Source organism: Heloderma suspectum, chromosome 1, assembly GCF_057233095.1.
Source record: "Heloderma suspectum isolate Gila_16-S chromosome 1, 16-S_ref, whole genome shotgun sequence".
Lineage (NCBI taxonomy): Eukaryota > Metazoa > Chordata > Lepidosauria > Squamata > Helodermatidae > Heloderma > Heloderma suspectum.
In genome coordinates this window covers 215,611,736-215,623,872 of record NC_139458.1, presented here as the reverse complement: position 1 = coordinate 215,623,872, position 12,137 = coordinate 215,611,736, and the positions used below count along the sequence as shown (strand labels likewise).

The window sequence follows — 12,137 nt, the reverse complement described above, 5'->3', positions numbered from 1 at the left end:
TGTTTTGGCCTACAACTGCCATCAGCCCTGGCCAGCATAGCCAGTGGTAAGGGATCATGGGAGCTGTAGGCCAAAATATCTGGAGGGCCCACACCTGAACTAAGGAAAGATAGAGAGAAGAAGATTAGTGGACAAGGTCGGAGATGACCAGAGCCTGAACTAGAGTTTTAACTGACATGGCCCATGTCTCACAGATGCCAGGTGCAGAAAACCCAAATGTCAGTCCTCCATCCCCACTATATATATAGGATAATTAACTAAATAATTGACCATTTACTGCCTTTTAATGATATTCTAAACTGTGCTGTCTGAGAAAGGCTGCCTTGCCTTGGCTGATGGTATGGCTGCCCCTGACCTTTAATGGGCTGGCCCAAGAAAATGGCTGGAAGAAAACAATGTGCTAATCTGAAGCTTGGATCTTCTTTAAAATGTTTTTTTTTTTTTTGGTTCTATTTCAGTACATTGTTTTCATATATAAATTCATGCCACGTTCCCTTTCCTTAATGCATGCTTCCTCATCACTAATCCTTTACTGACATTTATTTTACATGCTAGTTTTATTTATATAGATATAGGTATTTGCTGTGGGACATGTCAAGAGCTGCAGTTATAAATGCTCCAATGGTAGCCATCTCTGGCCTGACGAAATATGTGAAAGAAGTCTAGGATTTGTCTAGGAACCAAAAGCAAAGCTCATGAAACTGCTGCTAAATCCCCTTGTTGTCCTTCCTCTAGCGCTAAGTGAGCATCCAGGTTACACAACCCTTTTGACAATGTGCACAGAGAAGCCATTTAACATGCTGGTATCCATTCCTCCAAGATATTAGTTTAATGAGGTCTGTTTTCCAGCACAGTTAGAGGGGAAACAAGTATCTCCCTTATCTCTGTGAACCTAGAAAGTAGATGAATATGGTAGGGTGGGATCAGTTTGCCTGAGTCTTTGGCACACTGAGATAGGCAGAAGAACCAATTAAGTAATCAAATTCAACAGAAAAAAATGATACAAACCGGAAACAATTATGGCAGAAAAGTATGCACAACAATGTGAGTTACACTACTCACCATTGTATTCTTCTTCATAGTTATTTTCTCTACGTTAGGGAAACGGAAACTTTCAGTAAAAAAAAAAGTTGCTTCTGAAAACCCTTGTGTTCTAGACCAAGCATAAAGCTATGAACAAATTATTCTTTGTTTTTTATTTTTTGCTCACTGCAAACTTAGTTTGCCTAAAAAGGGTAGAGATGGGGCACTGGACAATGATTTCTTCAGTGTTATTAAATGATAATAAATGCAGGCAAAATTCTCTTATTTTCAGCAAGAGATCACAGCTCTATTTTATCCCTCCTTCCTATGCTAAATACAAAACATGAAATTGACCATTCAGGATTACACTTGTCAATATCATTGCTTTTGTGTAAAGGTGTTAAGCAGGGCTTAAAAAATGGTATCAAAAGTTTGTGCAAAGAACAATATCTGCATAAATTATGGAAATTGTATCTTTGTTTAATACTGTAAAATCTATAGTGCATTCTTATGCCTGTTTACTCAGAAATAAGTCCCACTAGGCATACTCTCAAGTAAGTATGCACAGAACTGCAGCCCTAATCTGTTTCCAGTAGTTACGTGCTGAGGCCAAATCTGTACAGAACACTAGGTCTCTATCCCCTGTTCACTAGCAATCCTATTCAGCTCTCCGCCCCCTGCCCCTCACCTTTTCACTCCCAGTTGTCTAGTTCTGGCTCCTGAGATTACACCAGTCATTGCCTAGACACTCGCACACTTTTGCAGCCAACCCCCTTTTTCCCTCCCCCAATTTTTAAAAATTAGTTGAGGTCATCAGGTGGCTAAATTCTGGGCCCACTACGCAATATTGTACAGGGTTTTATTGCAGGGTTTTATTGCTTCATTCATGGAAATTTTGACAATCATTGGCCTCAGTCCAGACCCAGTTAATTGCACTTCGAGTCCCTTTGAAATAATGCAACTTACCACAGATTACCACAGCATCCCATTCCCTACTTGCTATAAATATCACTCTTTGAAGGGAATATTGTGGGATAATGTCTAGGACTCAAGAGATCTGTGTTTGACAGAACTTTGACTATTTGCCTTTAACAGCCTCCCATGGTACAAAAATTAAACTATGCCAGTTCCACAAGAAGCAAATCTCTCGAAAACTACATATTCTAGAGTGCTTATTAACAGCCTGTACTTAACCCCTGATAAGGTGGACCAGACTGTAACTTAACCATCTCTTAGCAAATAAAAAGGGGCCTTTTGAGGGATGCCCAAGAATTGGCAGAGCTATAGCTGGGCCAGCATGCATGTCGTCCCCCCGCCCCCCAAGTATAGCACCCTCCTGGTGCTATCTTGGCAGATTCCACTATCTTCCTTTCCCAGAAGTGGCTTGTGCCGGCTGGACAAGGGAAAAAGAAACTGAGAGATATGTTTTAAATCCCTTGAATCCGTGGTTGACCATTTGGGGGGAAAGTAGGTCAAGTGAAAAGCAGGAGGCAATGCTACTGTAATACATACATACATGTACAGGCGGCGGCGGCAGCTGGTCTCTTGGCGTAGCGGCCGCCGTTTGCATCCTGCCAGGCTGCCATGATAGGCTATGTAAGTATTTACGTAGTCTATCATGGCAAAGAGCAGCCACACAAATGGCGGCCACTATGCCATTTGCGTGGCTGCCTTTACCGTGATAGGCTACGTAAATACATACGTAGCATATCACGGAAAGAGCAGCGGCGCAAACGGCGTAGCAACCGCCGTTTGCGCCCCTGCTCTTTGCCGTGATAGACTACGTAAATACTTACATAGCCTATCATGGCAGCCTGGCAGGACGCAAACAGCGGCCGCTACGGTGGCCGCCATTTGCATCCGCAGCAGCCCGGCCGTGGCCAGAACTCCAGCTGCGGATGACCCTGGCCGGCGGCAATGCGGAGCCGGCCAGAGAGGATTCTGGGGGGAGGGACGGAGTGCCTCCCCCCCCACCGTGAATCACACTGGCGAAAAGGTAAGTGACTTTCGTACATCCCTACCTGGAACCCCTTCCCTGAACATGCACATGGTGTCCATGTCTCTCTTCCCCTCCCACTGTTGTTTTCCTCATTGTCTGTTTTAGGTTGTGAGTTCCTTGGAGGCAGGAACCTATTTTTTTGCCTTTGAAACGCCCAAGGCACCATGTACATTGCGTGCGCATGTGTGCATGTGTAAGTGTGTGTGGATGTGTGCATGTATGTGTATATACACACATACACAAACAATAATACACACTAACAATCAGCTTTGAAAACCATAAACTGAAATAATTCAGCAAAATCAATATCACATGACCTACTAACACCAAACGAGATTCAAAACTGAAATATTTGAAATACATTTCAAATATATCACATCACTACCATTTAAATGCTACTTTTAATGCATTTTAATGCTTCAGTCCCTTTGGTACTGAAAATATCCAGGGAAATTTCTGAGCAAAAGGATTCTGAATACAGAAATTGGTCTTTGAACATCTAACAACTGTACAAAATTATCTTGGAAAATGTAACATGTGAGCAGAACTTTAGTTTGCTTGTGTGTGATGTGAACATACTGAGCTGGAGTCCTGAATGACACATTCATATAAATAACTTCACAGACATTGTAATTTCACTGAAAACATTTAACTTAATAAGTTGGAACCAGAGCAAAAATATTGGCTGAGAGGGAATGAGGCCCCTTTAACGGTAATTCACACAGTAAATTGGGCTGGATTCAAACTTAGTCATGCTTTAAGCAGACCCACTGAAATCAATCGGACTCAAGTAATTCATAACAAACTTGTTCCATTTATTCCAGTGGGTCTACTCTAAGAATGACTAAGTTTGGATCCAACCCAATATTTTTAACATGGAGATAAACCACTAGAGTCTGTCATGAGATCATAAAACCATGAGTTTCCCCATTGTAACTAGGGATGGGTGAAAGTCCCTTACCTGTTCTTGAAGCTTGCTTCGCGGTGGGGGGGAGGCGCTTCGGTTCTCCCCCCAAAGTTCAGGCGAGGGGGGGGAGGCGCCCCGCCTCGCCTGGCCGAAATTCAGGCCGGGGGGGAGGCGCCCCATCACTCGCCGGAGAAATTCAGGCAGGGAGAAGCGCCCCGTCTACCTGGCCACGAAAAAAAATGTAAAACACACACACACACACCCGTGATAGGCTACGCAACGATTTACGTAGCCTATCATGGCTAGATTTCCAAAGTCAGCCGCGATAGGCTATGTAAATCGTCACGTAGCCTATCACGGGTGACTTTGAAAAAAAAAAAGCGTGTACGCAAATGGCAGCTCCCATGGGGACCGCCATTTGCGTTCCTTATTTTGACACGTCTAGTCTACGTAAAGATTTACGTAGACTACGGCGAAAATAAGGGCAACGCAAATAGCGTTCCCTTATTTTCGCCGTAGTCTACGTAAATCTTTACGTAGACTAGACTTGCCAAAATAAGGAACGCAAATGGCGGCGCCCATGGGCCGCCGCCATTTGCGTACGCGCTTTTTTTTTTCCCCCAAAGTCAGCCGTGATAGGCTACGTGATGATTTACGTAGCCTATCACGGCTGACTTTGGAAATCTAGCCGTGATAGGCTACGTAAATCGTTACGTAGCCTATCATGGGTGTTTTTTCCTTTTTTACTTTGCAATGGCGGTGGCGGCAGCCGGACGGGAGACCGGCTGCTGCCCCCGCCCCCGCCGAACTGCTGCCGGGACCCGCTGCCAGGAGGGACATTCGCAGGAGGTAAGTCCCATCCCGGTGGGGGCGGGGGGCCGGTGGAGAATTTCCCCACCAATTTCGGGGGGCTGAATGCGTTGGCATTCGGCCTCCCGAAGATTCGGGGAGAAATTCTCCGCCATCCCTAACATAGTATTGACTTTCCTCATCAAATAATTCCATTTACTGTCAACCTGGAGCTCTTGCTCATTAAGAGAAGGTAACAGTGTGAACGAAAAAAGGGGAGGGCTACATTAGAGCTCCTGATAAACAACCAGGTTAAATTTTTGATGTGACAGGGTTAAAATTTGGGGAAAATACACTGGCTAGGATCCAAACCAGTGGAAGATCCTCATGCATGGAGGCTTTTAAGTTCCCTAGCCGGGGGGGGGGGGGAGGCAAATCCAAAAGGTGCTGAAAAAATGTAAAAAAACACTCAAGTCATGCTACTATACTTAAGATGTTTTCGGCAAAACAGCTCTTCCTCAGTTGCAATAGTACTTGCTGGATTTCTGGGTATGAAATTAGTCTGCCCCCCCTCAAGGAAAACATTTTTTGAAAAGCTCCTCTCTTCAAGTGGTAACTCACAGCACTACCCCTGAAAAGGCCAGGGATCCTCTGGAGTGGCACCTCATATAGAGTGTCGTCAGAACGGGATGTTGCCCTCCCTCCCGTGCGCACAGCAGCAGAGTGTGTGGACTAGGTGTCACTGTTGTCTCCGAGTTCTACAGGAATGCTCTAGGAGATATCCAGTGTGGTGTGAGTGGATTTCCACTCACACAATGGGACTTCCCTGTCCTCTCCCTCCCCACCCCATATCTCCAAAATATGCTCTGGAGGGCCCCCAGCCCTCCAATTGGGGGCGCAAGGACTGAAGGAGGAATCTGCTCCTCTGACAGATGCCGATCTACAAGCAGACAGGCACACTTGGATTTCACGCTCTTGAAAGCAGCTCAAGATGGTGAAACCTTCAGTTTGGATATGGGCTGGAGAATCTGAACTGACTCCTGGGGCTCGTCTACATGGGAGATTTTCTCCGATGCTGCTGTGGCTTAAAGTCTTTAGGGACACATGATGTCGTGGCCAATCTGCAGCCAACCAGCTGTATCCCTCTTGAAAAGCTGCATTTTCTCAAAGTCCTTTCACTCCATATTTTGTACTTAAGGCGACTCCCAGGTGGTTCCCCTGCAGTGTGCCCTGTCCCTATGCGTAAAATCTTGAGCATGCCTCTATGTTGTGGCTGTGACCTTGACCTGATGAGGTGGTCAAGGGGTGGGGCCACTACCACCAACCCCCAATTCCCTCTTTTTCCCCATTTGCAGGTGGGCTACTTTCACAGTAAGTAGCCTTCTTTGCCCAGTCATAATATCAGTTGCCCTATTTCATTCACAGTAGTGGAGTAGCAAGTTTATATGTAGCACATAATAAAGAATACACAGAGGAGGGAGGAGAAAGGGCAGCCAGCCACTATTTTGCAGTGGCAGTACACTTGCCACTTTGCAGTCGCACAGTACGCGTACAACTAAGGAATATGCAGATGGGAAGGAGAAAGGGCGGCCAGTACAGCAAGGGAGCATGGACAGGGCTGGGAACAAACCTTCCCAATCAGGGAGTCACATTGGGTTGCCCCTTCAGAGTAATGCAGCAGTTTGCTTTTTCCTTTCACAAATAGCACCCTCTGCTTCATTCATGTCTCCCCTTCAGAATAGTCCCCTGTGTGTGTGATTTTCCTGCATGTTTGTGGGGAGGAGGAGGAGGCTTAGTTCCAGTTGGGGAAGTGGAGGCAGCAGCAGCAGCCCCTGCTGCTGACTCCAGAGTGCTAGCAGAGGGAGGCAATTCCAGCCCTTTCCCTCCATGCAGGACTTAGGCGCCTCCTGTCTGCCCACCTGTCTGTCCCTGGGCTTCAATATTGCTGGTTCACAGTCACTGGATGCGAGGGGAGGAAGATGTAGGACAAACTATCTGACGTTACTCATCTCTTCCATTAAATTTCCCTGAGCAGTGGAGCATGGACGGGGGTGGAGAGCAAGCCTCTCTTATTTGCTGAGCAGCATCTATGGGGTTGATGATATTTACTTCTACTAGTAGGGATGTCAGAGAATTTCTCCACAAAACTTGGGGAGGCCGAATGCCAGCGCATTCGGCCCCCCGAAATTGGTGGAGAAACAGTCTCCCCCCCGCCCCCCCCCGGGACGGGACTTACCTTGTGTGAATGTCCCTGGCGGCGGCGGCGGCGGCTCCGGCGGCGGTGCAGCGGTGGTGTGGCGGTGGCCGGTCTTTTGACCGGCCGCCGCCACCGCCATTTCCAAGTTAAAAACAAAACAAAACGTGATAGGCTACATAAAGATTTACATAGCCTATCACGGCTAGATTTTTAAAAAACACCATGATAGGCTACGTAAATGTTTACATAGCCTATCACAGCTGAGTGAAAAAAACAACAACCCGCGTATACGCAAATGGCGGTGCCTATGGGCGCCGCCATTTGCGTTCCTTATTTTAGCACGTGTAGTCTACGTAAACATTTACATAGACTACGGTGAAAATAAGGGGAATGCTATTTGCGTTCCCCTTATTTTCACCGTAGTCTATGTAAATGTTTACGTAGACTACATGTGCCAAAATAAGGAACACAAATGGCGGCGCCCATAGGCACCGCCATTTGCGTATACACGGGGTTTTTTTTTTCACTCAGCCGTGATAGGCTACGTAAACATTTATGTAGCCTATCACGGCTGACTGCAGGGATGCAAACGGCGGCGGCTACGGCCGCCGCCATTTGCGTCCCGGCAGGACAGGATTTGCGGCAGGAGGGACGGGGCGCCTCCCCCCCAGCCAGAATTTCGGGGGGAGGGACGGAGCGCCTCCCCCCCACCGCGAATCAACTTTCAGGTTCAGGTAAGTGACTTTTGTACATTCCTACTAGCAAGACTCCGCCCATTCAACTGCAAAGTAAGGCAGATTCAAGTGCAGATTGACCTGTGAAAAGTGGGTTTTAAGGTAGTGTTTACTCTGGATTTTTTGCTTTGCGTGCTCTTGACGGACCAAAGCCAATTTTATGAAATCTGCATTAAACATCAAAGCGCTTCACATTCATTGCCTTGTAGATCCGTTTCTGATAGCTTTGCTGTCTTCCACTCGTTGACTTTCTTCAGAGAAACTTTATCTTACATCATCTTTACACATAATAGTCTATTTGTTATTTTCAGGTGACTGAATAATAGTTGACTGATTCATCAGTATGGAAACAACTTTTTTATTCAGTCACACTGCCACCCACACAAAAGTACCAGAGAAGGAAGATAATTATGCAGCAGCCCCTGCAATATAGTTAAGATAGAGTTTTCTATTAATCACTTCTGTGACACTATTAAGTGTGTTACTTGAAGAATCCATGCTACTGTGCAGCTCTTTCTTTCTGTATTTGGCACTTCAAGGGGGTGACAAATTGGAAGGACTGACTTATAGTGTTGAGTGGGATGCTTGTACAGTCAGAGAAACACAGCATAGCACAGGAATGCATTGACTGCAAGGTTTTCTGGTGTGTGAGAGAGATTAAGAGGGATCAGGAAGCACCATCTCATAACTTTGCTAGTTTTTAATTTTAAAAATATATTATTCCTCATGTATTTATCAAATTTGACTAACTGCATAAAAACCCCACAACTCTGAAGAAATTCCTAACACCTTTCAGATCATGGGGTGGTGGAATTCATTCCTAAATGCTATCAAAATTTTAACAGCTGCTTCCAAGTGTTTAGGTAACAGGCACATGCAAGGAGGATGCAAAGATGGCTAATCAGAGATGGGGCCATCGTTGAGTTGTAGAGCACATACTTTGCAGGTAGAAAGTACAAGATTCAATCCCTGGTAACTCCGGTTAATCAAGTAATGTGTGTGTGTCTCTCCTTGAGCAGAATGGACAGCAGTGAGATAGATGGACCAATGGCTTACTTAATATGTGGCATCTTTATAAGTTCAAGAAATATTTTGGATTTCTAGATGCTGGCATCAAATTTTTAAGAACCCAAGCAATCCAGTGGCCTGGGTTTTTCTAATTATGCCCTTCAGGAATTTAAAAGATAGTTTGATAGTTTTGGAATTTAAAAGATTGTGAAATAGTAAAAATAATCTGTAGTGTCAACATTGGTAGGAAAAATGTCTATCTAAAGAATAATTTGTAAGAAACGGGATGGGAAATGGGAAATCATTTATATTGTTGCTTTTATCATCACTGTGTTGTTCTTGGCTCTGATGTTTAGCTCTAATGGGATGGTTTTAGCTTTCCATGTGACTAGATAAATTTTGATGGTAGCTTATTGTGGTATTTTTTGATGTGTTTATCTGTATTATGTCTTTTCAACTTAGTTTTAAATTTTTTTGTACATCACCCAATGAACCCTGTTATGGGGTGATTAATAAATACAAATAATAACTACATAAATAAAACATTTAACAATAGTTCTAGCTTTTTCTTTTTAAAAGATGTAAAATGCCATTTTAAGTAATTTCATTCACTGGGGGATAAGTCACAGCAATAATAATTTTAGCCTTTTTTCTATGAAGTGAAATGTTGTTGTTTTTAAAGGCAAGCTCAAAAATACCATTTTGTATTGACTAAGCATCCACAAAACCTAACTAATTTTGTTCCCAAAGCTGTTGACTGTGCAGCTGTACTCCTGGAAACAACAATGAACACATTACTGTTGTTGTTGTTGTTGTTGTTGCTGTTGTTGTTGTTATTATTATTATTATTGATGTCACCCTCTTCAAAATTCCAGGTGATATGGTTAGAATAATTCTCACATTATAGAGTAAAATGAGTACTTTAAACAGAAGTTAATTGTAAGCAAGTTACTTCTTGCCATCTTAAATTGCTGAACGTGGTTAGACGTGGTTAAGTAATGTGCTAGAATGCAAGACAACGTGGAGGATAACACGAAGAGATACAAACTAGAATTATGTTCTACATATTTTAATGAGAGAGATGTATACATATGCTTAAGTGTCTCATTAACGTCAACGACGGTGCCTTTCTTTCATCATCAACAACTGCAGCCTTCCCCAACACACATATGGTTAAACAGCAAAGACTTCAGGGCAAATGATACCTCCCTTCTTGGGGGCGGGGGAGAAATTACTATCTAAATTCAAGCACTGCCCCAATCTGTCTGATACCTCTGTCAGTTCCTAAATGCTCTAAGATGAAGATTGCTTCCTTCCCTTCCAAGTTTCAGCAAGCAAGTGAAAGGAGCTTCATTTCAGCTGCCACCGCCACCCACTTGCCACAATTCGTAGACAGTCCTGCTTCGCTCACATCTGCTTTGCCCCCCAACTCAACAAAGGGTTTCCCTTTGCAACAAGGAAGCCTATCAAGACCATCATTTCACAGGGCAGTTCCTTCCGTTGAGTTACGCTCCCTCCCTTCTGCTCTCCACCAGATGAGCCCAAACAGGGTTCCCAGAGATGCGAGTGGAAAAAGAGCAAGTTCCTCAGTGTCTGCCATCTCCCACTGACCCAAATCAGGACTGCCAGCACCTCGTTCTGTGTCAAAGCAAGATTTTTGTGGCCTTCAAAGTGATGGTAGATTGACCAAGAAAGACACGACAAACACTGGGAGAATCCAGCTCAGGAAAGGTAGCTTGAGTAACAGAAATCCCACTTTAATCTCACTGAAAGGACTTCAGTTTGCTCACCCTGTGGGCCAGCCAGGCGACAGCAGTTATCAAAAAAGGCAGAAAAGGTAATGAAAACCCAGTTAAATAGTCACAGATTGCTCAGCAGTGGCTAGGGTAGCTAAATGGTGATGTCATAATCCTGTTGGCAAATAGGGGAGGGAGGAGTTTTCAGTCTCTCTCCACGACTGTAATTTTCAACTAACTTTAAAGTACATTTTAATGAAAACTGTTAAGTAGAGTTTCTATAGCTATTGACTGAGTAACTGATGATGACTTGCTGAACTCTGAAATTTAGGGAAAATCCCCATTTAGTTGGATTTAGGAAATTTAGGAAAAATCTAGCGGTGCCAAAAATTAGGACTTAGAAAGGCTGAGCCTTTACAGAATATGGAGCATATGCCTGAATTCAGACATGGTTGGCCACAGTCCCCTAAATTTCCCTGACCTTTCACAACCAAAACCCTTGAACAGATTGAGCAGGTGTGCTGTATTCTTCAGTATGCACGACTTCATTCAAGATCATGATTACTGCAAGACCCATCTTGTATGTGTTTGTGCATGTGCAATACAGACACTATTCATGCACAGTAGGAAGCAAGGTGACAGTAATGATGCATTCGGTCATCTCTGGCTCATGCCACCGAGGTAACCAGGATGGGAAACTCTAGGAATGTGTGGATGTTTTTACCTGTCTTAATAAGGTTGAGACTACTAGAAAAATCCACTGCCTAGGATACACCAACCATCCTGTGGACCAGGAAGGACAGTATTTTTCTCCTTGCAGTAGTATAGCCTCTCATATAGCATGGGATGCCCTCCCTGGCATTGGAGTTTGTGCCCAATGCTCTTTTTGTTTGTGCTCTTTTAAGAAAGAGAGAATAACTAAAGAACATATAAAAACAGAGCTGGAAGAAAACCAGAAACCACAAAAAGAGATGCCGTTCAGGAAATAGCACTACCGTATCATTATGCCCCATGTATTACAGAGAGGTCTTAGTAAAGCAAGGGGGACGTTCTATGTGAAGAAAATAAAGTAGCAGCAAAGCCATTCACTTTAACAACACTGAGTTGCTTGTAAGCGAAATTGGCTTCATACGTTACATTTTTCCTCCATGCGAATACATAGGTACAGAGGAAGAAAACATATACAACCGGGGCACATTGCCATGCAGGAAGATTACACATGTGAGTTTTGGTGCTTGTACCAAACTTTGTGAACACGCAGCCAGTGTTAATAAAAACAGATTTCGTTTAAATCTAAAAATCAATGTTATAGGTGGGAAGCGGTTCAAATTGGATTTTCAAAAACATTTTGGATGCCACCCACTTGCACGGGGGGTAAAAGTGCCCAAATGTGGAACATCCTGATAGAACGTAATAAAGGCCAGGGTTTTCCCCTCCTTAGGTGTACCCATGGACACATGTATCTAAGAAGCATGATACAGACATCAGGAGAAATGGGAACTCTGTGTATCCCTCCCATAACTCCATCCAGCCTTTTTCTTGATCATTTGAATCATCTTGATTTAAATCACTGCCCTGCACAAAATAAAATTGGCATGTACAAGATCTTCATAGGTGAGTGCACATTTTCTCACATCAAACAAGCAAGTCATAGAAACTACTAAAATATCTTCAATGGCCAACCAATCTTTCTTATAGGGCAATTATTTCAAGATCTTCAGTGTAGCAACTAATTGAAATAATA

General features: G+C 43.9%; 1 long non-coding RNA gene across 1 annotated transcript in view; it reads right to left on the bottom strand.

Annotated features, from left to right (window-relative positions):
• Positions 1 to 12,137, bottom strand: part of LOC146358748 (uncharacterized) — an 862,550-nt gene that overhangs the window by 33,647 nt on the left and 816,766 nt on the right. The gene's annotated exons all lie outside the window — the stretch shown is intronic.